The 26,836-nt window shown below is 52.1% G+C and overlaps 1 pseudogene across 1 annotated transcript in view; it reads left to right on the top strand.

Annotated features, from left to right (window-relative positions):
- Window positions 1-26,083, top strand: part of LOC311325479 (cytochrome P450 3A27-like) — a 40,033-nt pseudogene extending 13,950 nt beyond the window's left edge. The window contains exons 4-11 of the transcript in view: window positions 183-331; window positions 1,350-1,402; window positions 14,337-14,432; window positions 16,988-17,063; window positions 18,023-18,183; window positions 18,315-18,541; window positions 24,651-24,851; window positions 26,050-26,083. The product of the transcript in view is annotated as a cytochrome P450 3A27-like (transcript). The remainder of the gene's footprint in view (window positions 1-182; window positions 332-1,349; window positions 1,403-14,336; window positions 14,433-16,987; window positions 17,064-18,022; window positions 18,184-18,314; window positions 18,542-24,650; window positions 24,852-26,049) is intronic.
- Window positions 26,084-26,836: the final 753 nt, after the last annotated feature.

Genomic DNA, 26,836 nt, shown 5'->3' with positions numbered 1-26,836 from the left:
GTGTGTGTGTGTGTGTGTGTGTGTGTGTGTGTGTGTGTGTGTGTATGTGTGTTTGTTGCTGCCTGGTCATGTAAGTAATGTCAGCATGTGTGCGGGGTTATGGCCTGTGCGGTCATGTTTACAGTATATGATCAGTATTTAAGCGGTTCTGGTCATTGAGCGTTTGTGTGGTTGTGTCCCAGGTTCTTTGGACCCTACAGTATGGATGTGGTGGCCAGCACAGCCTTCAGCATCGATATTGACTCTATCAACAACCCCAACGATCCTTTCGTCACCAACATCAAGAAGATGCTCAAGTTCGACCTGCTTAACCCCCTTTTCCTGATCATTGGTAAGTCTGCCCACCCTGAGAGCTTCCAGCTAAACCTCCACTTAATGCAGATTTTCCAAAAAACACCTGTCTCTTATGACAGACTGGTCAATTCACACACAACAGCCACATTGAGATACCAGTTTTGGAACGTGCGTCTCGTCGTGACTTCTTCCAGAAGATTTGACATTGGTTTTCAAACTTTAAACATTCCAAATTTGGCAGCCACAAAACAATGTACAGTAATTACATTCAAAAACTGCCGCGGTTGTTGTATGTGAACCCAGATTTACCTTACTAAGGTTTTTATAAGTACCGTATTGACCCGAATATAACACAGGTTTTTTTTCCTGGAAAAACGTCTGAAAAAATGGGGTCATCTTATATTCGGGGTCTAGACTTTTATATGTTATTATACATATTGGACATTATTATAATCTATTGAACATCGCCAGTGTCCAATAGATTATGTAATAATTACATAATCTATTGGACACTGGCGATGTTCAATAGATTATAATAATGTTATTCGGTTATTCTGCTGGAACAAACTCCATATCCAGGGCTAGACAGCCTCTATACCGTCTCCGGACCAGCCTCTATAACAACTCACCTAAACAGCCTCTATTCCGGGGATATTCAATTGGCGGCCCGGGGGCCAGGTCCGGCCTGTGAGGCAATTTGTACGGGCCCTTTGAGTAGGCTACCTATTGTTTATAAAAATGGTCAAACTGAAAATAATAACAATCAAAGTGTATCATTTTTGTATGATCATATATGTTATTTGTCCATGCATAAGGAAATGCTTTGAAACACTTTTGTGAAAGGGAGGAGATCTTGGCATTTCTCTGCAATTCAAGCAGAAAAAGGCCCATACTAATGGAGAATGATGAGTTTTCCGCTGCCGCTTTTCGAGTGACGTCTTTGAGTGACATCACTTGAACTAACTCAACATGGTGCAGCAGGGCAGTGGTAAAACAGTCAACTTGTGGAGGGTAAATGCGTTTCAACACACTTTTTTCTGCTATTCTATGTCCAGGGAAAATGCTCCACTTCCCCACATCGCACAAATCAGGCCTAAAAATCACCAAGGTGATGATGGGATTTGTAGATGCATTAAAACAAAATTGATTTAATAGGTTTAATGAATTTGGTACCCTCACAGAAGTGATGAGATTTGTGAAGGACCCTTTCCTTTCAGAGAATGTTGAGGGAGAGTTCCCATTGAAAGCAAAGGAGCTGGTAACATCACTGAATGAGGTGTCTTTACAACTCACTGACATTCAGTCATCAGATGACCTGTGACCGTCATTCCAGCTAGCTGGTTATGAAAAGTTCTGGAGTCATGAAGTCAACCATGAGAAATTCCCTCATTCAAGGGGTCTTGCACTTTTTATGCTCACAATGTTTGGGCTCAACTTACACATGTGAGTCGTCATTCTCACACATGAATGCCATTAAAACGAATTATCGCGCCTCCCTCACTGATCCACATCTGCACCATGCATATTACCCTGACAACGTATACACCGACTTAACTACTCTTGCCAGATCGAAGAAATGTCATTTTTCTCATTAGATTAATGTTTGCTAAGTGTAGGCTAGGCCTACATATGTTACTGTAGGTAACATCAACATGTGTGTCAATCCAACTGATATGTTGCTAGATTGAAAAATTGTGGTATTTGTGATGGTTCGGTTTGGGACCCAGGCGCAACAGGAAAGGAGGAGGCAAGGAACGGTAAAGCCCGGAGGGGCGATTTAATAAGATAACACAAAGGGGGAGCCACAAAAAGGATGCCACAAAAATATAATAGGATAGAAATAATAGGAGCCACCAAACTGCCACTAAATAATAAAAATGTTCTTGGCTCAAGGGAGCCGGAGGGATCCGGAGGTGGAGCAGGGTGAGGGCTCTGCTAGCTGGTACAACTCAGCAGAGGGGGTCCGGGATACTGGAGAGACGAGGAGGATAGGCAGGGTAAGTGATAGTAATCACGAGCAGGGAACGAGGAAAGCACTACAAAATACAGGTAAGCAAAATCGTAGGCTATACTTTACCACGTAAGGTTATGGTAAGATCTGGCGATGAGTGGAGTGTAGACCAGGTTCTTGTAGGGGTTGAAGGTGATTGCAGAACGAGGGACAGGTGTGGTGATGATGAATGGGAAACCGGTGAGTAGAGCCGCGCCCGCGTCATCGTCGGAGACGAGCGCGCCGTTCTTGTCGTTGCGCACGGGCCGATGTGCTGGGCATGTCGGGATCCGACTCTTCGTCACCGGAGTGGGAGGAGACTGCCGAGTCCGCGGAGCTGGCCGGAGACGGGGAACGCCCGGTAGTGGGGGGAAACTCCGGAGAACCAGAGCGTCGCATGCCTGGGCTGATGCGACGTGCGGTAGAGCGCGTAGGACGCCCTGAGCGCGCAGCGGGCCCAGAGGGGAGAGAGGGAGGCGGTTGTGGAGGCGAGGGCATGCGAGCCGTAACAGGACCCCCCCCCCCCCAAGGGGAGCCACCTGGCGACCGACCGGAGGCGTCAGGATGGGCCCGGTAGAAGTCCCGGAGGAGAGACGGGTCCATAATGAGCTGCCTGGAGATCCAGCTGCACTCCTCGGGGCCGTACCCCTCCCAATCCGCCAGGTATTGGAACCCCCGACCCCGGCGGCGCACCTTCAGCAGCCGCCGAACCGTCCACTGGGGATGCCCGTCGACCATCTGGGGAGGCGGAGGAGCTGGGGCAGAAGGCATGAGGGGACTCGAGGAGACAGGTTTGACCTTGGATACGTGGAACACAGGGTGTACCCGCATGGAAGCAGGGAGCTTAAGGCGTACCGCAGCTGGGTTCAGGACACGGTCGATCTCGAAGGGCCCAACGAAGCGCGGAGCCAGCTTCCTGGAGGGGACCTGGAGCGGAAGGTCAGCGGTGGAGAGGTAGACTCGTTGACCGGGCCGGTACGCCGGAGCAGGAGTGCTGCGGCGGTTGGCCCCGCGGCAGGAGCGCTCGTTGGAGCGGAGCAGGGCCCTGCGGACCTCCCTCCAGACACGGCGACAGCGGCGGAGGTGGGCCTGGACGTAGGGGACGGAGGCCTCCGACTCCTGGAGAGAGAACAGCGGGGGCTGGTACCCGAGGGATGACTCGAACGGAGACCTGCCAGTGGCAGCGCTGGTCAGGGCATTGAGGGAGTATTCGACCCAGGGCAGGTCCTTGCTCCATGAGGTGGGGTGGAGAGCCGACACACAGCGGAGAGCGGACTCCAGGCTCTGGTTGGCCCGTTCGGCCTGGCCGTTGGTCTGCGGGTGGTAGCCAGAGGAGAGGCTGATGGTGGCGCCTAACTCCCTGCAGAAGGCCCTCCAGACCTGGGAGGTGAATTGAGGCCCACGGTCCGAGACAATGTCCCTGGGGAGGCCGTGGAGCCGGTAGACGTGCTGGATGAGGAGCTCCGCGGTCTCCGCAGAGGACGGGAGCTTGGGGAGCGCCACCAGGTGGACCGCCTTGGAGAACCGGTCCACCACGGTGAGGATGACCGTGTTTCCCCTGTAGGGGGGAAGACCGGTGATGAAGTCCCGGGCGATGTGGGACCAGGGACGGCTGGGGACCGGGAGAGGACGCAGGAGGCCAGCCGGGGGCTGGTGGGACGCCTTGCTGCGGGAGCAGACGGGACAGGCGACAACAAACTCCCGGACGTCGGACCTCATGGACGGCCACCAGAACCGTCGGCTCAGGAAGGAGAGGGTGCGGTGAACCCCGGGATGGCACACAAACCGGCTGGCATGGCCCCACTGGAGCACCCGGGACCGGACCGAGTCAGGCACGAAGAGCCGGCGAGGAGGGACGTTGGCCGGACTGGGTTGGGCGCGTTGGGCCTGCCTCACCACCGCCTCGATGTTCATAGTGACCACCCCTATGACACGTGAGGCCGGCAGGATGGTCTCAGGCTCCGCGGGGGGCGCCTCGGACGCGTGGAGGCGGGACAGCGCGTCGGCCTTGGCGTTGCGGGAGCCGGGCCGGAAGGTGAGGGTAAAATCGAACCTCCCGAGGAACTGTGACCACCGCGCCTGGCGGGAGTTGAGGCGCTTGGCCGCCCAGATGAAGGTCAGGTTCTTGTGGTCTGACCAGACGAGGGTGGTGTGTTCCGTGCCCTCAAGCCAGTGGCGCCACTCCTCCAAGGCCCCCACCACCGCCAACAACTCCCTGTTCTCGATGTCGTAATTCACCTCAGCTGGGGTGAACCGGCGGGAGAGGAAGGCACAGGGGTGCAACTTCTGGTCCTCCACTGATCGCTGGGACAGAACAGCACCGATGCCTGTGTCCGATGCGTCCACCTCGACCACGAACTGCCTGGAGGGGTCAGGATGGAGAAGGACCAGAGCGGTGGTGAAGCGCTCCTTGAGCGCGGAGAAGGCAGCGCTGGCAGCCGGTGTCCAGATGAACGGACGCAGGGATGAGGTGAGGTGGGTGAGGGGAGCTGCTACCCGGCTGTAGTCCCGTATGAAACGGCGGTAAAAGTAAGCGAAGCCCAGGAAGCTCTGTAGTTGCCTCCGGGTAGTGGGTTGAGGCCATTCGACAACGGTTTTGATCTTGCGGGGGTCGGGTCGCGTCAGGCCTCCCTCCACAATGAGCCCCAGGAACTCCACTGATGAGGAGTGAAAGGTGCACTTCTCCGCCTTAATGTACAGGCGGTTCTCCCGGAGACGCTGGATGACCATGCGGACGTGTTGGACGTGCTCCTCAGCGCTCCTGGAGAACACCAGGATGTCGTCCAGGTAGAGGACCACAAAAACGTCCAGCATGTCCCTGAGCACGTCGTTCATGAGCGCCTGGAAAACGGCGGGGGCGTTGGTGAGGCCGAAGGGCATGACGAGGTACTCGTAGTGGCCACGGGAGGTCTTGAAGGCGGTCTTCCATTCGTCCCCCTCACGGATACGCACCAGGTGATAAGCGTTCCTGAGGTCCAACTTGGTGAAGATGGTGGCACTGATGAGGGGTTCAAAGTTGGAGCTCATGAGGGGGAGTGGGTATTTGTTCCTCACCGTGATGTTGTTGAGCAGCCTGTAGTCGATGCACGGCCTCAGATCTCCTCCCTTCTACTTTACGAAGAAGAACCCCGCTGCCACCTGGGATCGAGATGGTCGGATGAGACCCTCGGCCAAGCACTCGGAGATGTAGGTGTCCATGGCAGCTTTCTCCGGGAGGGAGAGGTTGTAGAGACGACTGGCTGGGAGAGGGGCGCCAGGGTGGAGCTCGATGGCGCAGTCGTAGGGTCGATGAGGGGGGAGTGTGCGGGCGCGCTCCTTACTGAAGGCCTCTCCGAGGTCGTGGTAAATTGAAGGGACCGTGGAGAGGTCAGGAGGAGCGGGACGGGGCCGGTCAACCCGAGTGGAGGTCTGAGCAGCTCGGAGGCAGCGGGCGTGGCAGGTGGTGCTCCAGCTGAGGATGCGCCCCGAGCTCCAGCAGACATGAGGGGTGTGGAGTTCCAGCCAGGGCCTCCCTAGGATGAACGGAGCGTCGGGAGAGTGGATGACGAAGGGGTGGACATTCTCCACGTGGTTTCCCGAGACCGTGAGGGTGAGGGGCAGGGTCCGGTGCGTAACGGGGCCCATGGGATGGCCATCCAGAGCGAAAGCCGAGAGGGGCCTTTCCAGAGGGGAGAGAGGGAGCGCCGCTTTGTGGGCGAACTGGACGTCCACGAAGCTCTCGTCGGCACCGGAGTCGATGAGGGCAGGGACGGAGAGCGTGTGCCCCTGCCAGGCGAGGGTGACAGTGAACCTGGCGGCACGGGTCCGGGATTGGGGATGGATGAGCCGGCTAACTCGGTACCCCCTGGCGAGTGAGCCTACTCTTTTTGCCGCCCTGGGAGGTGCAGAGGGGCAGGAGTCGACGGCGTGTGCTGGGCTAGCGCAGTATATGCACAGTCCGTGCTGTCTCCGGTGCTCACGCTCTGCAGGGGTCAGTCGGGTCCGGCCCAGTTGCATGGGTTCCTCTCCAGCGGTGTTTGGGGGGGCGAGGGAGGCCGGGGCAGGCCGAGAGAGACCGGTAGAGGGGGGCGGAGACGGTCTGGGTGCGCTGTGGTGTTGGTGCGCCCGCTCGCGCCTGCATTCCCGGTGGCGCTCGTCTACGGCTATGGAGAGGGAGACGAGTTAGTTCAGGGTCGCTGGTCTGTCTCTTCCAGCCAGGCTGTCCTTCATGGCGTCCCCCAGCCCCGTCGGAAGGCGCTGTACAGGGCAGACTCGTTCCAGGGGCAACGGGCAGCGAGGATGCGGAACTCCGTGGCGTAGTCCGCTACTGAACTGGAACCCTGGGTGAGGGTGGAGAGAGCAGCGTCCGCGTCCTGTCCGTGGACGTCGTGGTCAAACACGGTCCTGAATTCTGCCACGAAGGCTGTGTAGTCCTGCATGTAGGCAGCTGCGCCCTCGCGACCCGCCATGACCCAACGGCGAGCCCGTCCCGTGGTTAGGTTGGCGATGTAGGCTATGCGAGCAGACGCAGTGGAGTACATGCTTGGCTGGAGATCAAACACATACTCACACTGCATGAGGAACTCCCGGCAGAGGGTGAATGTCCCGTCGTAGAGGGCCGGGGAGGCGAGATTGGGCTCCCGGTTAGGTGGAGCGGCAGGAGCGGGGACCGCGGGTGGTGCAGGGGCTTGCTGGGGAGGGGCGGGGTCCAGGAACGGAGCCAGGCGGGCACTGAACGCGGTGACCTGGTCGGACAGGGTGCTGACCAGAGTAGCGAGTCCCGTCCGTTGCTCGCCCTGGGCTTGCTGTTGGGCGGATACCTGCTGTAGTTGCTCAGCTTGGGTCTGTTGGAGGGCGGAGACCTGCCGGAGGTACTCGGCCTGGGACTGCTGGAGGGTGGAGACTCCCTGGAGCTCCTGGCGCACGGTTGTGACCACGTCGGAAGCCCGCAAGAGCATACGGGAGTGTTCTGCCAGGAGTTTACCCTGGGCTTGGAGTGGTCCGGAAGGTGCAGGTCTCTCCTCCATGTTGGCTGGGTCAAAACTGGCCAGATCTTACTGTGATGGTTCGGTTTGGGACCCAGGCGCAACAGGAAAGGAGGAGGCAAGGAACGGTAAAGCCCGGAGGGGCGATTTAATAAGATAACACAAAGGGGGAGCCACAAAAAGGATGCCACAAAAATATAATAGGATAGAAATAATAGGAGCCACTAAACTGCCACTAAATAATAAAAATGTTCTTGGCTCAAGGGAGCCGGAGGGATCCGGAGGTGGAGCAGGGTGAGGGCTCTGCTAGCTGGTACAACTCAGCAGAGGGGGTCCGGGATACTGGAGAGACGAGGAGGATAGGCAGGGTAAGTGATAGTAATCACGAGCAGGGAACGAGGAAAGCACTACAAAATACAGGTAAGCAAAATCGTAGGCTATACTTTACCACGTAAGGTTATGGTAAGATCTGGCGATGAGTGGAGTGTAGACCAGGTTCTTGTAGGGGTTGAAGGTGATTGCAGAACGAGGGACAGGTGTGGTGATGATGAATGGGAAACCGGTGAGTAGAGCCGCGCCCGCGTCATCGTCGGAGACGAGCGCGCCGTTCTTGTCGTTGCGCACGGGCCGATGTGCTGGGCATGTCGGGATCCGACTCTTCGTCACCGGAGTGGGAGGAGACTGCCGAGTCCGCGGAGCTGGCCGGAGACGGGGAACGCCCGGTAGTGGGGGGAAACTCCGGAGAGCCAGAGCGTTGCATGCCTGGGCCGATGCGACGTGCGGTAGAGCGCGTAGGACGCCCCGAGCGCGCAGCGGGCCCAGAGGGGAGAGAGGGAGGCGGTTGTGGAGGCGAGGGCATGCGAGCCGTAACAGTATTCTGAACCCGAGTGGTGTTTTGTTGTTGGACTTCTGTGCTAGTCACGGTTTGTCCATTACAAACACCATGTTTGAACACAAGGATGCCCACAAGTACACCTGGCATCAGAACACCTTAGGCCGAAGGTCTATGATCGTATCATCTGATCTGAGGCCATGTGTTTTGGACACTCAGGTAAAGAGAGGGGCAGAGCTGTCCACTGATCACCATCTGGTGGTGAGCTGGTTTCGATGGCGGGGGAAGCCTCTGGACAGACCTGGAAAACCCAAGCGTGTAGTGAGGGTGAACTGGGAACGTCTGGAGGAAGAGCCTGTCTGGAGAGATTTCAACTGCCACCTCCGGCGGTGCTTCTCAGGCATCCCTGTGGAGGTTGGGGACATCGAACATGAGTGGTCGGTGTTCAAAGCCTCCATTGCTGAAGCTGCGGCTGGGAGCTGTGGCCTGAGACCCTTGAGAGGTCTTGTGGAAGGTTATGCAGGAGTATGGGGTGAGGGGATCCCTACTTAGGGCCATCCAATCCCTGTACACCCAGAGCGAGAGCTGTGTCCGTGTCCTCGGCAGTAAGTCATCTTCTTTTCTGGTGGGGGTTGGCCTCCTCCCGGTATATCTTCGTCCCCACCCTCTCTACAAACTGTAAACCTGAAAAAATACTGAACAACTGTCATTAAACAGAGCAGGTGTCTTTAAACCAGGTGATCTTTTGCGGAATAAATACCTGCCTTGTGAATAAGTGACGGAAAATCATAGTAGATAAATGCTGGGCGTTTTAACTACAATGTCTTTAGTTGTTTTTACATGTCTCATGTAAAGCACCTTGAATTGCCCTGTGGCTGAAATGTGCTATACAAGTAAACTTAAAAGTAAAAAGGCCTTGCCTTGCCTTGCCTTGCCTTACAAGTTTTATGGTACGCTTACATAAATGTGCCCTATCTACACTGGGCCGTGATAAAACTTAATTGTCCATCTATTGATATTAGTAACCTTTAGAATCAGACTGCAATAAACTACAAAACAACTATAAAGTACTACAAATTGAATACATCTCCTAAACCCTGTCACTTCCTGTCCGTCCCCAGCCTTCTTCCCATTCATGGGTCCGGTGTGGGTCCACCAGATACTGGAGTCCCCGGCCCCGCCGACGGACCCTCAGCAAGCGCCGCACCGTCCAGGCAGGGTGGTCATCGATGATCCGGACCGGCGGTGGCGGGTCTCCTGGTGGACACAGTGGGCTGACAGAGGCAGGCTTGATACGGGACACATGGAAGGTCGGATGTATCCTCATGGCGGGAGGCAACTTGAGCCTGACCGCTGAGGGGTTGACTATGCTGTCGATGACGTATGGGCCCAGGTACCGGGGTGTCAGCTTACGGGAGGATGCTTGCAATGGGATGTCCTTGGAGGATAACCATACACTCTGACCTGGTTGGTAAGCTGGAGCTGGGACCCGGTGGCGATCCGCGTTACGCCGGCTGCGGTGGGCAGAGCGGAGCAGGGCGGTTCGGGTCTCTTTCCACACCCTGCGGCAGCGACGGATGTGGCTCTGGACTGAGGGCACGGTGAGTTCCTCCTCCTGCTCAGGGAACAATGGTGGCTGGTAGCCCAGAGAGCATTCAAAAGGGGACAGACCAGTGGAGGCATTGGACAGGGAGTTGTGAGCATACTCAACCCAGGAGAGGTAGTCGCTCCAGGCGGACGGGTTCCGAGTAGAGACACAGCACAGCGCATTCCCAAGGAACTGGTTGGCCCGTTCAGCCTGCCCGTTAGTCTGGGGATGGTAGCCGGAGGACAGGCTCACGGTGGCTCCAATAGCCCGGCAGAACTCCCGCCATACTTGGGACGTAAACTGGGGTCCTCGGTCCGAGACAACGTCCACGGGAATGCCGTGGAGCCGGACCACATGGGTCACCAGGAGAGCCGCGGTCTCTGAAGCTGAGGGGAGCTTGGATAGGGGCACAAAATGGGCGGCCTTAGAAAACCGGTCAATAATAGTTAGTATGGTGGTGTTACCATTGGACAGAGGGAGCCCGCACACGAAGTCCAGCCCGATGTGGCTCCAAGGGCGGCCAGGAACAGGCAGGGGGCGTAGCAGACCGGAGGAGGGTTGGTGCGACGCCTTGCTCTGGGCACAGACTGTGCAGGCCTGGATGTATTCCCGGGTGTCAGCTGACATGGTGGGCCACCAAAAACGCTTCTTAAGCAGAGCCAGGGTGCGGTTGACCCCTGGGTGACAGGCAAACCGGGATGCGTGGACCCACTGGATGACCTGGGAACGGACTAGATCAGGCACAAACAGTCGGTTAGGGGGGCCGTTACCTGGGTCCGGTTGGCTCCTCTGGGCGTCCCTGACCACGCCCTCGATCTCCCATGTGACCGCGCCCACCACACAGGAGGGAGGTAGGATCATGTCAGGCTCTGCGGCACTCGGTTCCGGGGGAGCAAATTGGCGTGACAACGCATCAGGCTTGACATTGCGGGACCCCGGCCGGTAGGTGATGGTAAACCGGAAGCGCCCGAAGAACAGCGCCCACCGGGCCTGCCTGGGGTTTAGCCTCTTGGCGTTCTGGAGGTAAACCAGGTTTTTATGATCCGTCCACACGATAAACGGTTGTTCCGCCCCCTCCAACCAATGTCTCCATTCCTGCAGGGCCAGCTGGACAGCGAGCAGCTCCTTGTTCCCCACGTCGTAATTGCGTTCCGCCGGTTCAAGGCGGCGAGAGAAGAAGGCGCAGGGGTGGAGCTTGTCGTCGGAGGCCGATCGCTGTGACAGGACCGCCCCCACTCCCGTGTCCGATGCGTCGACCTCCACGACGAACTGACGTGAGGGGTCTGGTTGGGTAAGCACCGGGGCAGAGGTGAAGAGTGCTTTCAAGGCCCCGAACGCAGCGTCTGCCTCGGGTGTCCAGGAGAAGGGAGTGGTCCTAGAGGTCAGGGCCATCATGGGGGAAGCAACTCGGCTGTAGTCACGGATAAACCGTCGGTAAAAGTTTGCAAACCCAAGAAACCTCTGTAGCTCCTTCCTAGTTGTGGGGGTGGGCCACTCGACCACTGCCCTGATCTTCTCTGGGGTAGCCTTCACCTGACCCTCTCCGATGATGTACCCCAGAAACTGAACTGAGCGGACATGGAATTCACACTTTTCAGCCTTGAAAAACAGCCGGTTCTCCAGGAGTCTTTGGAGAACCTGCCTGACGTGCTCGACATGCTCCTCCGGGGAACGAGAAAAAACAAGGATGTCATCCAGGTAGACAAAGACAGAACGGTTCAGTAGATCCCGGAGGACGTCATTGACTAGGGCCTGAAAAACAGCAGGGGCATTGGTCAACCCAAAAGGCATCACCAGATACTCGAAATGTCCAAGGGGGGTGTTAAAAGCAGTCTTCCACTCGTCTCCTGCTGTAATCCGAACCAGATGGTAGGCGTTCCTGAGGTCCAGTTTGGAAAAGACGGTGGCGCCTTGGAGGGGCTCAAAGGCAGAAGCGAGGAGAGGCAGGGGATACTTGTTTTTAACAGTTATGCTGTTCAGAGCCCGGTAATCAATGCAGGGTCGTAAGGAACCATTCTTCTTACCGACAAAGAAGAATCCGGCACCTACTGCAGAGGACGATGGCCTGATGATGCCAGAAGCAAGAGAGTCCCTGATGTAGGTTTCCATGGCCTCTCTCTCAGGACGTGACAGGTGGAACAGACGGCCTGAGGGCAGAGGGGCCCCGGGGAGGAGCTCTATGGAGCAGTCATAGGGGCGATGGGGCGGTAGGGAGAGAGCTCGTTGCTTACTGAAGGCCTCCCCAAGGTCGTGGTAGACGGGGGGCACCTGGGACAGGTCAGGAGGCTCAATAGGGGCAACAGCGCCCTCTGCTGGGGGACGGGCAGATGTGAGGCAGGTACTGAGGCAGTAGGTACTCCAGCTGACTACTCGGTTAGAGGACCAGTCGATATGGGGATTGTGTTGTTTTAACCACGCATGGCCAAGCACTATGGGACTCTGGGGTGACGTGATGACCAATAGGGACAAGGACTCGCGATGGTTTCCAGAGATGACCACGCTCAAGGGTTCAGTGACATGCGTAACATTGGCTAGGAGTCTACCGCTAAGGTCGTGCACGGTAACAGGGGGCTCTCTGGGAAGGGTGGCAATACCCGCCTGGATTACTAGCTCTGCGTCGATGAAATTGTCGTCGGCACCTGAGTCAATAAGGGCGAGAACTGAGATGGGCCGTTGGTTCACAGTGATGGAGACGTCGAGGTGCATCCGCCCCTGGGCATCGACACAGGAGGAGCCATTGGAAAGAGAGCCCACGTGCGCTAACTTGGCCATGGGGGGCGTGGGTGACAGGGCACAGCCCACCGGTGAACCCACTCTCATTGGTGGGCTTGGGTCTTTTGGCCGAGCGGGGCAGGAAGCACGGCCATGACCTGGTTGACCGCAGTAGAAACAGAGGTACTCGCTCACACGGCAAGCGCGTTCAGCCTCGGAGAGTCGTGCGCCGCCCAACTGCATGGGCTCGTCCTCGGGGGCGGAGGCATGTGGCGTCGTGGTGCGCTGAGGGGAGAGCGCTTCATGACGTGGCGAGAGCTGAGAAGGCGGGTTAGGGGAACGCTGGCTGGGAAGCCTAGATGGAAAACCGGACGTGCGGCTTCTCTCCTGTCTACGCTCCCTCAGGCGGTGATCGATTTTGATAGCCAGGGAGATTAGGCTGTCAAGGGTAGTGGGCGTGTCCCTGACTAACTCGTCCTTCAGAGTCTCGGACAGGCCCGCACGGAAAGCGGTCTGTAAGGCGGTATCGTTCCACCCGCTATCCACGGCTAGGATCCTGAACTCAATGGAGTACTCTGCCACGCTACGGTTAACTTGTTGAAAGTTCATTAAATGTGAGGCTGAGTCGTGACCAAGGGCGGGATGATCAAACACTTTTCTGAACTCTAAGCTGAATTCAACGTAAGACCGGAGACAAGCTGCGTTAGCTTTCCAGGTGGCTTCAAACCAACTAAGGGGCGGACCGGTAAGTAGGCTAGACACGAAGGCTATCCTTTCGGCGTCCAGTGAATACATGCTAGGCTGGTGAACAAAGATGAAGTCACATTGCATTAGAAATGACCCACAACGAGCCAGATCACCGTCATACGGCTTGGGACTAGGGAGGTTAGGCTCACGTCGGGATGCAGTCACAGGGGCTGGGCTAGCTGCCAGGGCTCCGGGTGCAGGGCCCTCCCTCTGGGCTGCGGAGCCCGTGGATATGACCAATTGGCTAACCTGCTCGCTGAGGGTTTGCATGGTAGCGGCGATAGTGTGCAGGCTTTGCTCCGACTTGGTTACCTGGGCCGACAGGCTTTGCGTATTGGCGTTGAGAGCTCGCATCGCTGTATCGGCGTCCCGGAGTAGAACGCTGTGTTGTCCCGCGAGAATCCCTTGGGAGGTGACGGCCTGCCGGAGGCCTGTGTTGTCCGCTGGGTCCATGTTGGCCAGATCGTTCTGTTAGGGTTTTGATGGAGGACCCAAGAGCAGACACGATTGGGGTGAAAGCCCGTAGGCACGTTTATTGCGATCCGGGGAGAGGCAGGCAGTAACGTGATCCGTAGACAGGTGTGGGTCAGGCGGGAACGTGGTAGTCGTACAGGCGATGGTCAGGCAGGAGCGTGGTAGTCGTACAGGCGATGGTCAGGCAGGAGCGGGGTTGTCGTACAGGCGTGGGTCAGGCAGGAGCAGGGTTGTCGTACAGGCGTGGGTCAGGCAGGAGCGGGGTAATCGTACAGGCGTGGGTCAGGCAGGAACTGGGAAGACAGGGAGAACAGGGTAAGGCAAGGTTCAAAAGACAGACGAGGCAGGGAGCTAGAGACGTGTACCCACTAGGTTGGTTGGTCAACGATCTGGCACAGAGGGCTGTGTGGACCGGCTTCTTATCCTGCTGGCGATTGGCTGATCAGGACCAGGTGTGTTGATTGGCTGATCAGGACCAGGTGCGTTGAGGTGTGGAGGAGAGGCAATCAAGGTGACGCACGGCAGGTGTGGATCGGGGGCGTGTCTGGCTTGTGACCGCAGACGTGCCCGCAGTTCCCGCTGCAGGCTCTGGGAGGTGCTGGGGGAAACGGAGTCCGGCACTGGAGAGACAGGGACAGGCTGGGGACCAGCGTCAGAACCGGGGCTCGGGCCGGGGTCAGGGGGCTGAGGAGGTGGACGAGGCTGACGCGGCGGTGCCGTGACACGGTGTTTCAGAAGATGAATTTATCCTTCTTCCCCGTCGCTGTCACAGACTTCTTCTATGCCTCGCTACAGAAGATTAAGTCCAGCAGGGACACCAGCAAGCATCAGGTAAACTAGATCCCTAGAGATCAGACGCAAGCCAGTACAAGGTAGACCAGATCTCAAGAGATCACCAGGTAGACTAGATCTCTAGAGGTCAGATGCCAGCCAGCACCAGGTAAACTAGATCTCTAGAGGTCAGATGCCAGCCAGCACCAGGTAAACTAAATCTGGGGTTGTAGGTAGCCCTGTGTCCAACCAGTGACCAAAAGGTTGCTAGTTCGAGTCTGGGTCAGGCCACTTGACAAGTGATTTCCCATCAATCATTGCCTTCCATTGTGGCCTTAAGCAAGGCACTTAATTCCAACACTACCTCATCATTGCAAGTCGTTTTGGATAAAAGATCTGTTGTAATCTAGTGGATTTTTAAGACATGATCTAGTGGTAGTGATCCTAGTGCAGGGGTTCTCAACCTTTTATAACTTTAGGCACACTTTTGATCGTATGTCTCAGCACCAACGGATGTGATTGGCGTGGTGATATTCAACCGTAACTGGTCATTGACATTATACATTTTAACTTGACATTTTTATACAGATATGTGAATTCTTGAGTACATTAATATAAAACAACTAGCTTTGTAAATTACCAAACTTTTATTTTATTTTTTTCTAACCATTGGTAAGGCCCACTGGATGAGAATGGCTGATTTAGTGGATCATTAAGAAATGTTATAGTGGATGTGGTGATTCTTCTGTAGAGGCCAGCCAACTAGGAGAACAGGACAGACCAGACAGTAGGGATGAGATTGTTAGTGATGTACTGGCTTGGGATCTGGTGATTGGGATCTAATAGACCTGCTCTGATGTTTGTCTGCTTCTAGAGTCGGGTGGATTTCCTACAGCTGATGATCAACTCCCAGAAGGACAACGACTCGAAGGGAGAGAACCAGAGTAAAGGTGCTTACCCCCCCTCTCTCTCTCTCTTTCCCTCTCTCTCTCTCTGGCCCTCATTTACTAAGCGATCGTATGATAGGAAACTGGGCATATGGTCATTTCCACACCAAGTTCAGAAAACTGGGTGTATGGTCATTTCTACACCAACATCGGCATGCATCAATTTGGACATGATCAGAGACTGCGACCACATCTCACGCCAAGTCTCAGCTCGTGTAGCAAGTAAATATATATAAATATAAAATATATAAAATATGTAGGCTACCCTATGGTCAAATATTATATTTTGTAAAGGTCTCTTCGATGTGTCATATATCCCTAACGTAAATGGGTATTTTCCAATTGTTTGCTATTAACAGGGTAAACAGGTTTTTTGGTATAAGAGTAATTTTGCTTTTATTTTGAGCCTACTTAGCTATTACTATGTAGCCTTACAAGTCTTAAAATGAAAGCAAAATTAATCTTACACCAATCAATCAATGTACTGGTGACATACACATATTATAAATCCTCAAATTGACAGTAATGTGCAATGGTTTTTCTATAGATCTAGACAATTAAACAAGGAAGCTGCCCAGCTGATTGTGTGAAATGTATTGTGAAATGCAAGATGGTTTTCCGGGGTCTTTCCGTAGAGAGTGAAGAGTTGCTATTGGAGACGAGAAACCTCTAGTTTTGGCCATATTTTGTACCTCCATGGCGTAAAATACAGGGCGAGGCCAGAATATGTAGGGGCGTGATATTTAAATGACGATTTTCATCCGCTACATTTATCAACGCCCGATCATTCTCACCTTTTCTGTCCCTCCCCTCTCTCCTGCTGTCTCTCTTTCTCTCTCTCTCTCTCTCTCTCTCTCTCTTTCTCTCTCTCTCTCTCTCTCACACACACACACACACACACACACACACACACACACACACACACACACACACACACACACACACACACACACACTCTCTCTCTTCTCTCTGCAGGTTTGAGTGACCATGAGATCCTGTCCCAGGCTATGATCTTCCTCTTTGCTGGCTATGAGACCACCAGCAGCTCTCTCACCTTCCTGGCCTACAGCCTGGCCACCAACCCTCACATCCAGACCAAACTGCAGGAGGAGATAGACTCTGTCTTCCCCAACAAGGTGGGGAGATCACAGAATATGCTAGGGTGTAGATCTCTATGTAACCCCTGTGGAGGTGACAGTATAGAGTACTGATGTGTGTGTGTGTGTGTGTGTGTGTGTGTGGGTATGTGTGTGTGACCCCTGCAGGCTGCTGTCCAGTATGAGGCTTTAATGCAGATGGAATACTTGGACTCTGTGATTAACGAGTCTCTCAGGTTGTACCCAATAGCCCCGCGTACATTTTAACTTGACATTTTTATACAGATATGTGAATTCTTGAGTACATTAATATAAAACAACTAGCTTTGTAAATTACCAAACTTTTATTTTATTTTTTTCTAACCATTGGTAAGGCCCACTGGATGAGAATGGCTGATTTAGTGGATCATTAAGAAATGTTATAGTGGATGTGGTGATTCTTCTGTAGAGGCCAGCCAACTAGGAGAACAGGACAGACCAGACAGTAGGGATGAGATTGTTAGTGATGTACTGGCTTGGGATCTGGTGATTGGGATCTAATAGACCTGCTCTGATGTTTGTCTGCTTCTAGAGTCGGGTGGATTTCCTACAGCTGATGATCAACTCCCAGAAGGACAACGACTCGAAGGGAGAGAACCAGAGTAAAGGTGCTTACCCCCCCTCTCTCTCTCTCTTTCCCTCTCTCTCTCTCTGGCCCTCATTTACTAAGCGATCGTATGATAGGAAACTGGGCATATGGTCATTTCCACACCAAGTTCAGAAAACTGGGTGTATGGTCATTTCTACACCAACATCGGCATGCATCAATTTGGACATGATCAGAGACTGCGACCACATCTCACGCCAAGTCTCAGCTCGTGTAGCAAGTAAATATATATAAATATAAAATATATAAAATATGTAGGCTACCCTATGGTCAAATATTATATTTTGTAAAGGTCTCTTCGATGTGTCATATATCCCTAACGTAAATGGGTATTTTCCAATTGTTTGCTATTAACAGGGTAAACAGGTTTTTTGGTATAAGAGTAATTTTGCTTTTATTTTGAGCCTACTTAGCTATTACTATGTAGCCTTACAAGTCTTAAAATGAAAGCAAAATTAATCTTACACCAATCAATCAATGTACTGGTGACATACACATATTATAAATCCTCAAATTGACAGTAATGTGCAATGGTTTTTCTATAGATCTAGACAATTAAACAAGGAAGCTGCCCAGCTGATTGTGTGAAATGTATTGTGAAATGCAAGATGGTTTTCCGGGGTCTTTCCGTAGAGAGTGAAGAGTTGCTATTGGAGACGAGAAACCTCTAGTTTTGGCCATATTTTGTACCTCCATGGCGTAAAATACAGGGCGAGGCCAGAATATGTAGGGGCGTGATATTTAAATGACGATTTTCATCCGCTACATTTATCAACGCCCGATCATTCTCACCTTTTCTGTCCCTCCCCTCTCTCCTGCTGTCTCTCTTTCTCTCTCTCTCTCTCTCTCTCTCTCTCTCTCTCTCTCTCTCTCTCTCTCTCTTCTCTCTCTCTCTCTCTCACACACACACACACACACACACACACACACACACACACACTCTCTCTCTTCTCTCTGCAGGTTTGAGTGACCATGAGATCCTGTCCCAGGCTATGATCTTCCTCTTTGCTGGCTATGAGACCACCAGCAGCTCTCTCACCTTCCTGGCCTACAGCCTGGCCACCAACCCTCACATCCAGACCAAACTGCAGGAGGAGATAGACTCTGTCTTCCCCAACAAGGTGGGGAGATCACAGAATATGCTAGGGTGTAGATCTCTATGTAACCCCTGTGGAGGTGACAGTATAGAGTACTGATGTGTGTGTGTGTGTGTGTGTGTGTGTGTGTGGGTATGTGTGTGTGACCCCTGCAGGCTGCTGTCCAGTATGAGGCTTTAATGCAGATGGAATACTTGGACTCTGTGATTAACGAGTCTCTCAGGTTGTACCCAATAGCCCCGCGTCTGGAAAGGGTCGCTAAGAAGACTGTGGAGATCAACGGCATCACTATCCCCAAGGATATGGTTGTCATGGTTCCCACTTGGACCCTGCACCGCGACCCAGACGTGTGGCCCGACCCTGAGGAGTTCAAACCAGAGAGGTCTGAACACAACCACAACACAACCACAGCACAACACAACTACTAAACAACTACAATATGATCACAGTTGTATAAAACAACCTCAACATATCCACAACCCCCGTCCCCGGACCCACACCTGACAATGTAATTGAACACCTTGCCTATAGGATAGACAATAACAAGTGACTCTTGCCTATACAACAGAGAATAACAATTGACTCTGTACAACTGTATACCTGCATTTTTGTGTTACTTGCACCGCCTATATCATGGACACAGTCATGATCATTCACGATCGGATGGAATAAATAGATGAGGATCAAATTGACAACACTGCTAGACTATGAATAGTAAATTGCCAGTTTGGGAACCTTTAAAGCAGCCCAACATAGGATGTAGTAATTTTGTGATTTGGCGCCCCCTACAGGTTCACTTTTGCACAACCGTAGTAAAATTGTTCAGTACAGCTGCACTCCTGCATTTGTGAAACCAGTCCCCAAACACCCACATGAGACAACAGAAAACAGTTGATAGCTGGAATAAAAGGACTGTTACAGTCGTCCTATCTAATCTATCCTATGGCTCGTCTGTTATTCCCTGGATCGACCTATAACCTATGATTTCCTACATGTATGCATGAGACGTGGAAGTAGGCCTCGCTTACCCTCAGTGTTGGCACTCTCCCTAGCTAGGGGTCTAAGGTGAGCACGGACATACCTGAGGCTCACGCGTCTCAGCTTTGGCTAGCTCCAGCTGCGTCCACTCACTCGTGCGATGCCACCACGCCCCGCTCCTGTCCTCTTCACTTTCAGTCAGTTTATATATACAGTGGGGGAAATAAGTAATAAATAATAATTGAACACATCAACATTTTCCCAATAAATGTATTTCCAATGAGGCCATTCAAGTGAAATTTGCACCAGACTTTAGTATTAAGTCAAGAAATCCAGACAAAAGATCTAAACATTAAAGTCCATATGTAAATATAGTTATGTGTAATAAAGTGGAATGAAACAGGAAAAAAGTATTGAACACACTAAGAAAAAGCAGTACACCACAGCAAGGAAAGGCAAGGAACCAGCTGAAAACCATAACTAATTAGGAGGCAACTCTACCTCCAATCTGTGTTAATGTCAGCTGGGTTAGAATATATTGATGGGCTATAAAAGGTGTTTTTGTTACCAAGGTGCCACACAGGAAACATCTAATGATGGGTAAAAGCAAAGAGCTCTCTCAAGACCTTTGCAACCAGATTGTTGCAAAATGTGAAAATGGAATTGGCTACAGACGTATTTCACAACTACTGAATGTTCCAGTAAGCACCATTGGGGGCATTATCCGTAAGTGGAAGCAACATCACTCCACCATCAACCAGCCACGCACAGGAGCTCCTCGCAAGATTTCTCATCAGGGAGTCAGAAGGAGTAGCGAAAGAGCCAAGGACCAATAGGAAAGAGCTCCAGAAAGACTTGGAGGCAGCAGGTACAGCTGTGACAGAAAGGACAGTAGGCAATGCACTCCTCCGCCATGGACTCTGTGCACGCTCAGCCCGCAAGACTCCACTACTGAAAGAAAGACATGTTGAAGCTCGTTTACAGTTTGCCAACCAACATTTGGACTAGCCAGTGAACTACTGGGAGCATGTACACTGGTCAGATGAGACCAAAATTGAACTTTTTGGTTGTCACACAACACGCCATGTTTGGAGGAGAAATGGCACTGCACATCACCTGAATAACACTATACAAACAGTGAAGTTTGGAGGTGGAAGTATCATGGTGTGGGGCTGTTTCTCCTCTCATGGTACTGGCAGACTTCATTGAAGGAACAATGAATGGAGCCATGTACAGAGAGATTCTTGAGATGAATCTGCTGCCATCCACCAGGATGCTGAGGATGAGACGTGGTTGGACCTTCCAGCAGGACAACGACCCAAAGCACACAGCAAAGGAAACTCGCAATTGGTTTCATCCATCCATCTTCATCCGCTTATCTGGGGTCGGGTCGCGGAGGCAGCAGTTCCAGCAGGGGGCCCCAGACATCCCTTTCCCTAGCAGCATCAACCAGCTCTGCCTGGGGAATCTTTAGCCGCTCACAGGCCAGTGCGGAGATGTAGTCCCGCCACCTAGTCCTGGGTCTACCCCGGGGCCTCCTCCCAGCCGGACACGCCTGGAACACCTCCCTAGGGAGGCGCCCAGGAGGCATCCACACTAGATGCCCGAACCACCTCAACTGGCTCCTTTCGACGCAAAGGAGCAGCGGCTCTACTCTGAGTCTCTCCTGGATGACTGAACTTCTCACCCGATCTCTCAGGGAGACCCCAGCCACCCTCCGGAGAAAACTCATTTCGGCCGCTTGTATCCGTGATCTCGTTCTTTCGGTCATGACCCATCCTTCATGACCATGGGTGAGGGTAGGGACGAAGATAGACCAGTAGATCGAGAGCTTTGCCTTTTGGCTCAGCTCTCTTTTCGTCACAACACTGCGGTAAAGCGACTGCAGAGGACTCATTTCCTACTTGGGGCGGACAGGCCACCGGTTTCCTGCTGAGAACCATGGCCTCAGATTTAGAAGTGCTGATTCTCATCCCAGCCGCTTCACACTCGAACCTATCCAGAAAGTGCTGGAGGTCGCAGGCAGATGATGCCATCAGGACCACATCATCTGCAAATAGCAGCGACGCGATCCCCAGCTCACTGAACTGCAAACCCACCTCCCCATGGCTACGCCTCGATATCCTGTCCATGAAAATCACAAACAGGATTGGTGACAAAGCGCAGCCCTGGCGGAGGCCAACCCCCACCGGAAAGGAAGACGACTTACTGCCGAGGACCCGGACACAGCTCTCGCTCTGGGTGTACAGGGATTGGATGGCCCTAAATAGGGACCCCCTCACCCCATACTCCCGCATAACCCTCCACAAGACCTCTCGAGGGACCCGGTCGTAAGCCTTTTCCAAGTCCACAAAACACATGTAGACAGGTTGGGCAAACTCCCAAGCCCCATCCAAGATCCTCACGAGAGTGAAGAGCTGGTCGGAGGTTCCAGAAGCAACTGCTTCTGGGGTCTTCTGGGCTAACATATCCCGGAAGGCCTCCTTCTTCAGTCGGACGGCTTCCCTGACCACCGCTGTCCACCATGGTGTCCGAGGGTTACTGCCCCTTGAGGTACCTATGGCCCTCAGGCCAAAGCTCCCAGCCGCAGCTTCAGCAATGGAGGCTTTGAACACCGACCACTCATGCTCGATGTCCCCAACCACCACAGGGATGCCTGAGAAGCTCCGCCGGAGGTGGCAATTGAAATCTCTCCGGACAGGCTCTTCCTCCAGACGTTCCCAGTTCACCCTCACTACACGCTTGGGTTTTCCAGGTCTGTCCAGAAGCTTCCCCCGCCATCGAAACCAGCTCACCACCAGATGGTGATCAGTGGACAGCTCTGCCCCTCTCTTTACCCGAGTGTCCAAAACACATGGCCTCAGATCAGATGATACGATAACAAAATCGATCATCGACCTTCAGCCTAAGGTGTTCTGATGCCAGGTGTACTTGTGGGCATCCTTGTGTTCGAACATGGTGTTTGTTATGGACAAACCGTGACTAGCACAGAAGTCCAACAACAAAACACCACTTTCTCCATCATTGCCCACGTGTGCATTGAAGTCCCCCAATAGGACAGTGGAGTCCCCTGCAGGAGCCCCAAATAGGACTCCACTTAGGGTCTGCAGGAAGGCCGAGTACTCTGAACTGCTGTTCGGTGCATAAGCACAAACCACACTCAGAGTCCCCCCCCCCCCCCCCACAGTCCTAAGGCGCAGGGAGGCGACCCTCTCGTCCACTGGGGTGAACTCTAGCACAGAGGCGCTCAGCTGGGGGCTAGCTAGTATAGCCACACCTGCCTTACGCCTCATACTGTGAGCAACTCCGGAGAAGAACAGGGTCCAACCCCTATCCAGGAGTTTGGTTCCAGCACCGGTGCTGTGCGTGGAGGTTAGCCCCACCAGGTGTAATTGGTATCGCTCCACCTCCCTCACAAGCTCCGGCTCCTTCCCCCCCAGCAAGGTCACGTTCCATGTCCCCAGAGCCAGCCTTTGCTGCCCGTGTCCGGTCCGTCGGTGCCCCCGGCCTTCACCGCCACCTAGTTGGCAGCGAACCCGACCCTGACAATTCCTCCCGCGGGTGGTGGGTCCACGGGACGATGGAGGATGAGATGGTGTTGCCACGTTGCTTGTTTGGGCTGGGCCTGGCTCCAGACGAGGGCCCCGGGCTTCCTCCGGGCCGGGTCTCTCTTCCTTTTAGTTGTTCTGTCATCAGGTTTTTTTTTTACCTGTAAACCCAGGTAGGGGGGCTAGGGGGTACTACCACTTGCCCAAGGTGGACCCCCAGACTAGTGGAGGGAAGGAGGTGTTGGTTTCAGAGAAAGAAAAACAACTGAACATTTGTGGAAGCATCTGAACATCCAGATTCACAAGAGGGCCCCCCGCAATCTTCAAGATTTAAAGACAATCTGTGTAGAGGAATGGGCCAAAATAACACCTGAATACTGCGGGCGATTAGTTACTTCATACAGAAAACTCCTTGAAGCTGTCATTACAAACAAAGGCTTCTCCACTAAGTATTGAATTAATTTCAGTTAATGTGTTCAATACTTTTTTCCTATGTCATTACGCTTTATTACACACAACTTTATTTACATATGGACTTTAATGTTTAGATTTTTTGTCTGGATTTCTTGACTTAATACCAAAGTCTGGTGCAAATTTCACTTGAATGGCCTCATTGGAAATACATTTATTGGGAAAAATGTTGATGTGTTCAATACTTATTTCCCCCATTGTATTTACGATGATAAGTCTTCTATAAGAATGTGTGCTGGTTCGTTCGCGATTTGCTCACGGCCAGGTCTTCTCTCACCAGATGGCACCATCTCGCAGTGCCTGTCGGGTCCTCAAACTTTGAATGACACCTGGTACCCATCAAGTAGCCACACCCCCTTAGAGCCGTTTTCAATCAGTGCTAGCCTACACACTACACTCCACTGAAATACATATTATACTATACTAATCTACATTAAACTATACCATAACATAACAGCCTAGTTAATATATACATATATATATATATATATATATATATATATATATATATATATATATATATATATATATATATTCCTAGATATAATGTATGTGATAGTCACAACTAATGTCAGTCTATTGACAGCCTCGTTGGCCTAACTTGCAACAGTACACACACGTGCATGCATCCATCTCCAATGCATTCATGGCTAACACAGCCAAATGTCAAGCAATTCTAACAACATAAGAGTCAGACTCATAGCCAGACTCATAGCCTTTCATTTCACTTCGTCAGCACGCTAACTCGCTAGGTTACTACACTACCAGATTGAAGTTTAGCTAGGGAACATGGTGCCCCAAGCTAGCTAGATTACATGCATCCTCATACATTCACAGCTAGCACAGCCAAACATCAAGCGATTTCAACATAAGACATAGCAAGCTAGCTAGCCTATATTAGGCTAGCTAACAATAGTACAGTACTTACAGTACAAGTTCAACAGCAAAGATGCCAGCTCTGCGTCAGTCTTGCAGCCTTTCACTGTGAAGCTCCCGCCAGCAAGTAAAAGCCAGTTAGCTAATTTGGCTTCTGGCTTGGTCTCTTTCTCTTTTTTGGGTCTGTCTCTTTCTGTGATGTTCCTCTTTGGTCTTTTCACCTCCACCATGATGTGTATAATACTGTGATTTGAGAATTTCTAATATTATTTTAGTAATAGCCAGCGGAGGTTGGTGTGTGAAGTAGGCCTAATGCCGTAAAGCGTTACGGATTTTCCGGGAAAATAGCGGCCCGCTACACCAAACTTATTATTTCAAGAAGAAGCTTTTTGGGGGAGGGGTGGGAACAAAAGAGGCAATGTTCTGCCTATTACAAAACAGTGTACCATCAAAATGATTTTGAAGCGGTTATTTTAAGGTTAAGAAATTACATTGAGACGCTTTAATGTCTAGCTGTCTAGATTACAGGAGAATGCTCGTTTTTGACAACCTGTACCTGTACTGGTTCTATATGGCAAGAATAAACTATATTCTATTCTCCCCTTTAATGTCCTCCAGGTTCAGCAAGGAAAACAAGGAGGGAATCGACCCATACACCTACATGCCGTTCGGGGCGGGACCCAGGTACTGTATTGGGATGCGATTCGCTCTGATTGTGATGAAGCTGGCCGTGGTGGAGGTTCTACAGAACTACAGCTTCACCATCAGCAAGGAGACAGAGCTGAGGGAGGAGGAAGGAGGAGGAGGGAGGAGACAGAGGTGAGGGAGGAGAAGGAAGGAGGAGGGAGTAGGAGAAGGGAGGAGACAGAGGTGAAGGAAGAGGAGGAGGGAACATGAACAGACAGAGGAGAGGGAGGAGGGAGCAGAAGGAGACAGAGGAGGATAGAGCAGAAGGAGACAGAGGAGGAGGAGGGAACACAGAGGTGAGGGAGGAGGAGGAGAGGAGGAAGGAGGAGACAGAGGTAAGGGAGGAGGAGGGAGGACACAGAGGAGGGAGGAGGAGGGAGGACACAGAGGTGAGGGAGGGAGGAGAGGAGGAGAGGGTGGGGGAGGGAGGAGACAGGTGAGACAGGAAGAGAAGGGAGGTGGATGGAGGAGACAGAGGTGAGACGAGGAGGAGGAAGAGAGGAGGAGGAGACAGAGGTGAGACGAGGAGTAGGGAGAGGGAGGAGATAGATATGAGACAAGGAGGAGGAGAGGAAGAGGGGGAGGGAGGAGACAGAGGGGAGACCAGGAGGGAGGAGGAGGAGGGAACAGGGAAGGAGGAGAGGAGGAGGCAACAGTAGGAGGGGAGGGAATTGTTGATAGGGTTAGAGCAAGGGAAGGAGGAGAGAGGGATGAGTGGGGAATGAGGGAAGAGGAGGGGAGAGACCCTCATCCATCAGTCAGACAGTCAATAAATCACAGTTTATTCACATGCAAAACTCAGCAGCCTAAATAATAGAATAGTTATGTATAGATATTATGTCTGAATCACTCCTTCTACTATAAGTATGGGATTTGAACCATTTGTAATGACAAAAGAACCCTCTGAGAGTTCCATAAAGAACCCTAGAGTTCCAGGTGGAACCTTTTTCAGCAGTTTGAAATCCTAAATAGTTCTTTCTGACCTTTCAAAACTTTCTTTTTGTTTTTGAATGTTCTCTAATGACAGAGACCTTTCAACACCTAATCACAGCTCCATAGAGAGGGTTACATAATGTAGGGTGTGTGTGCACGTGTGTGTGTGTGTATGTGTGTGTGTGTGTGTGTGTGTGTGTGTGTGTGTGTAGATTATCAGTTTAGATTGCAGAATGCCAGTCTGTCCAAAGATCACAGTCAATAATAATTCACGACTCCGAGGACTGACAGTTAGAACTAGAGTACACTGACCCAATCCTCTGGCAGTTGCTAAGAAAACCGTTGCTAAGAGATCTGTTGCCGTGACGTTAACACCTTGTCTTGTTGTCCCCCGCAGGTCCCACTTGTGTTGGAAAGCCCGGGTCTTCTGACGGCCAAATGGCCAATCAAACTCAAGCTGGACCCACGCCCCTCCCCCTCGGACCCGAAGTGCAACAACAATCATATCAAAGCTGACATCCTGTGATGAACACACACACACACACAGACACACACACACACACACACACACACACGTATAGTCATCCTATTATATTATAGACCACTATAAAATGCTATGTTCGTATCTTCTTGACAGGGCTATTCAATTAAAATTCAAAGAGATCCAGTTAGAAAATTGATTGATTGATTGATTGAAATGTTTTATTTCGGTGCTCAAACATACACAGAGAAATACATACAATGTTTATTTGTTTGGTGATGTGGCACCGAAAAGATGTAGGCAGAAGCCGAGGCCTTATCTTGGCCTACCCTTATCAAATATCAAAAAAATGAAAATAAATATCTGAATTTGAAAGAATATTTCCTGAAGCAAAGGTCTGGAGTGGCACAAATCATGCGTGAAGCATATACTTCCTAGCATATTCCTATCAAATGTGTTTTCTCTGATCCTGGGGCTTGTTTTGATGTGCTGACATTAGTGAATGAATATGTTAGGATTGTGGTGGGCTCTTAGATCATTATTTCTGCGCCTTCAGTTTGGATCCAACTGGGTATGTTTGCTCAAGCTTTGTGCTTGATCGTCTCATTTTATTTTTTATTTTATTTTTTCATTTAACCTTTATTTATACAGGGAAGGCCCTTGAGAGCAAGCTCTCATTTACAAGGACGCCCTGTTACAGTGC

This window comes from Borostomias antarcticus (assembly GCF_949987555.1).
Source record: "Borostomias antarcticus genome assembly, chromosome: 24".
Lineage (NCBI taxonomy): Eukaryota > Metazoa > Chordata > Actinopteri > Stomiiformes > Stomiidae > Borostomias > Borostomias antarcticus.
The sequence above is the reverse complement of the archived record's forward strand: the minus strand, read 5'-3'. Positions and strand labels throughout refer to the sequence as shown.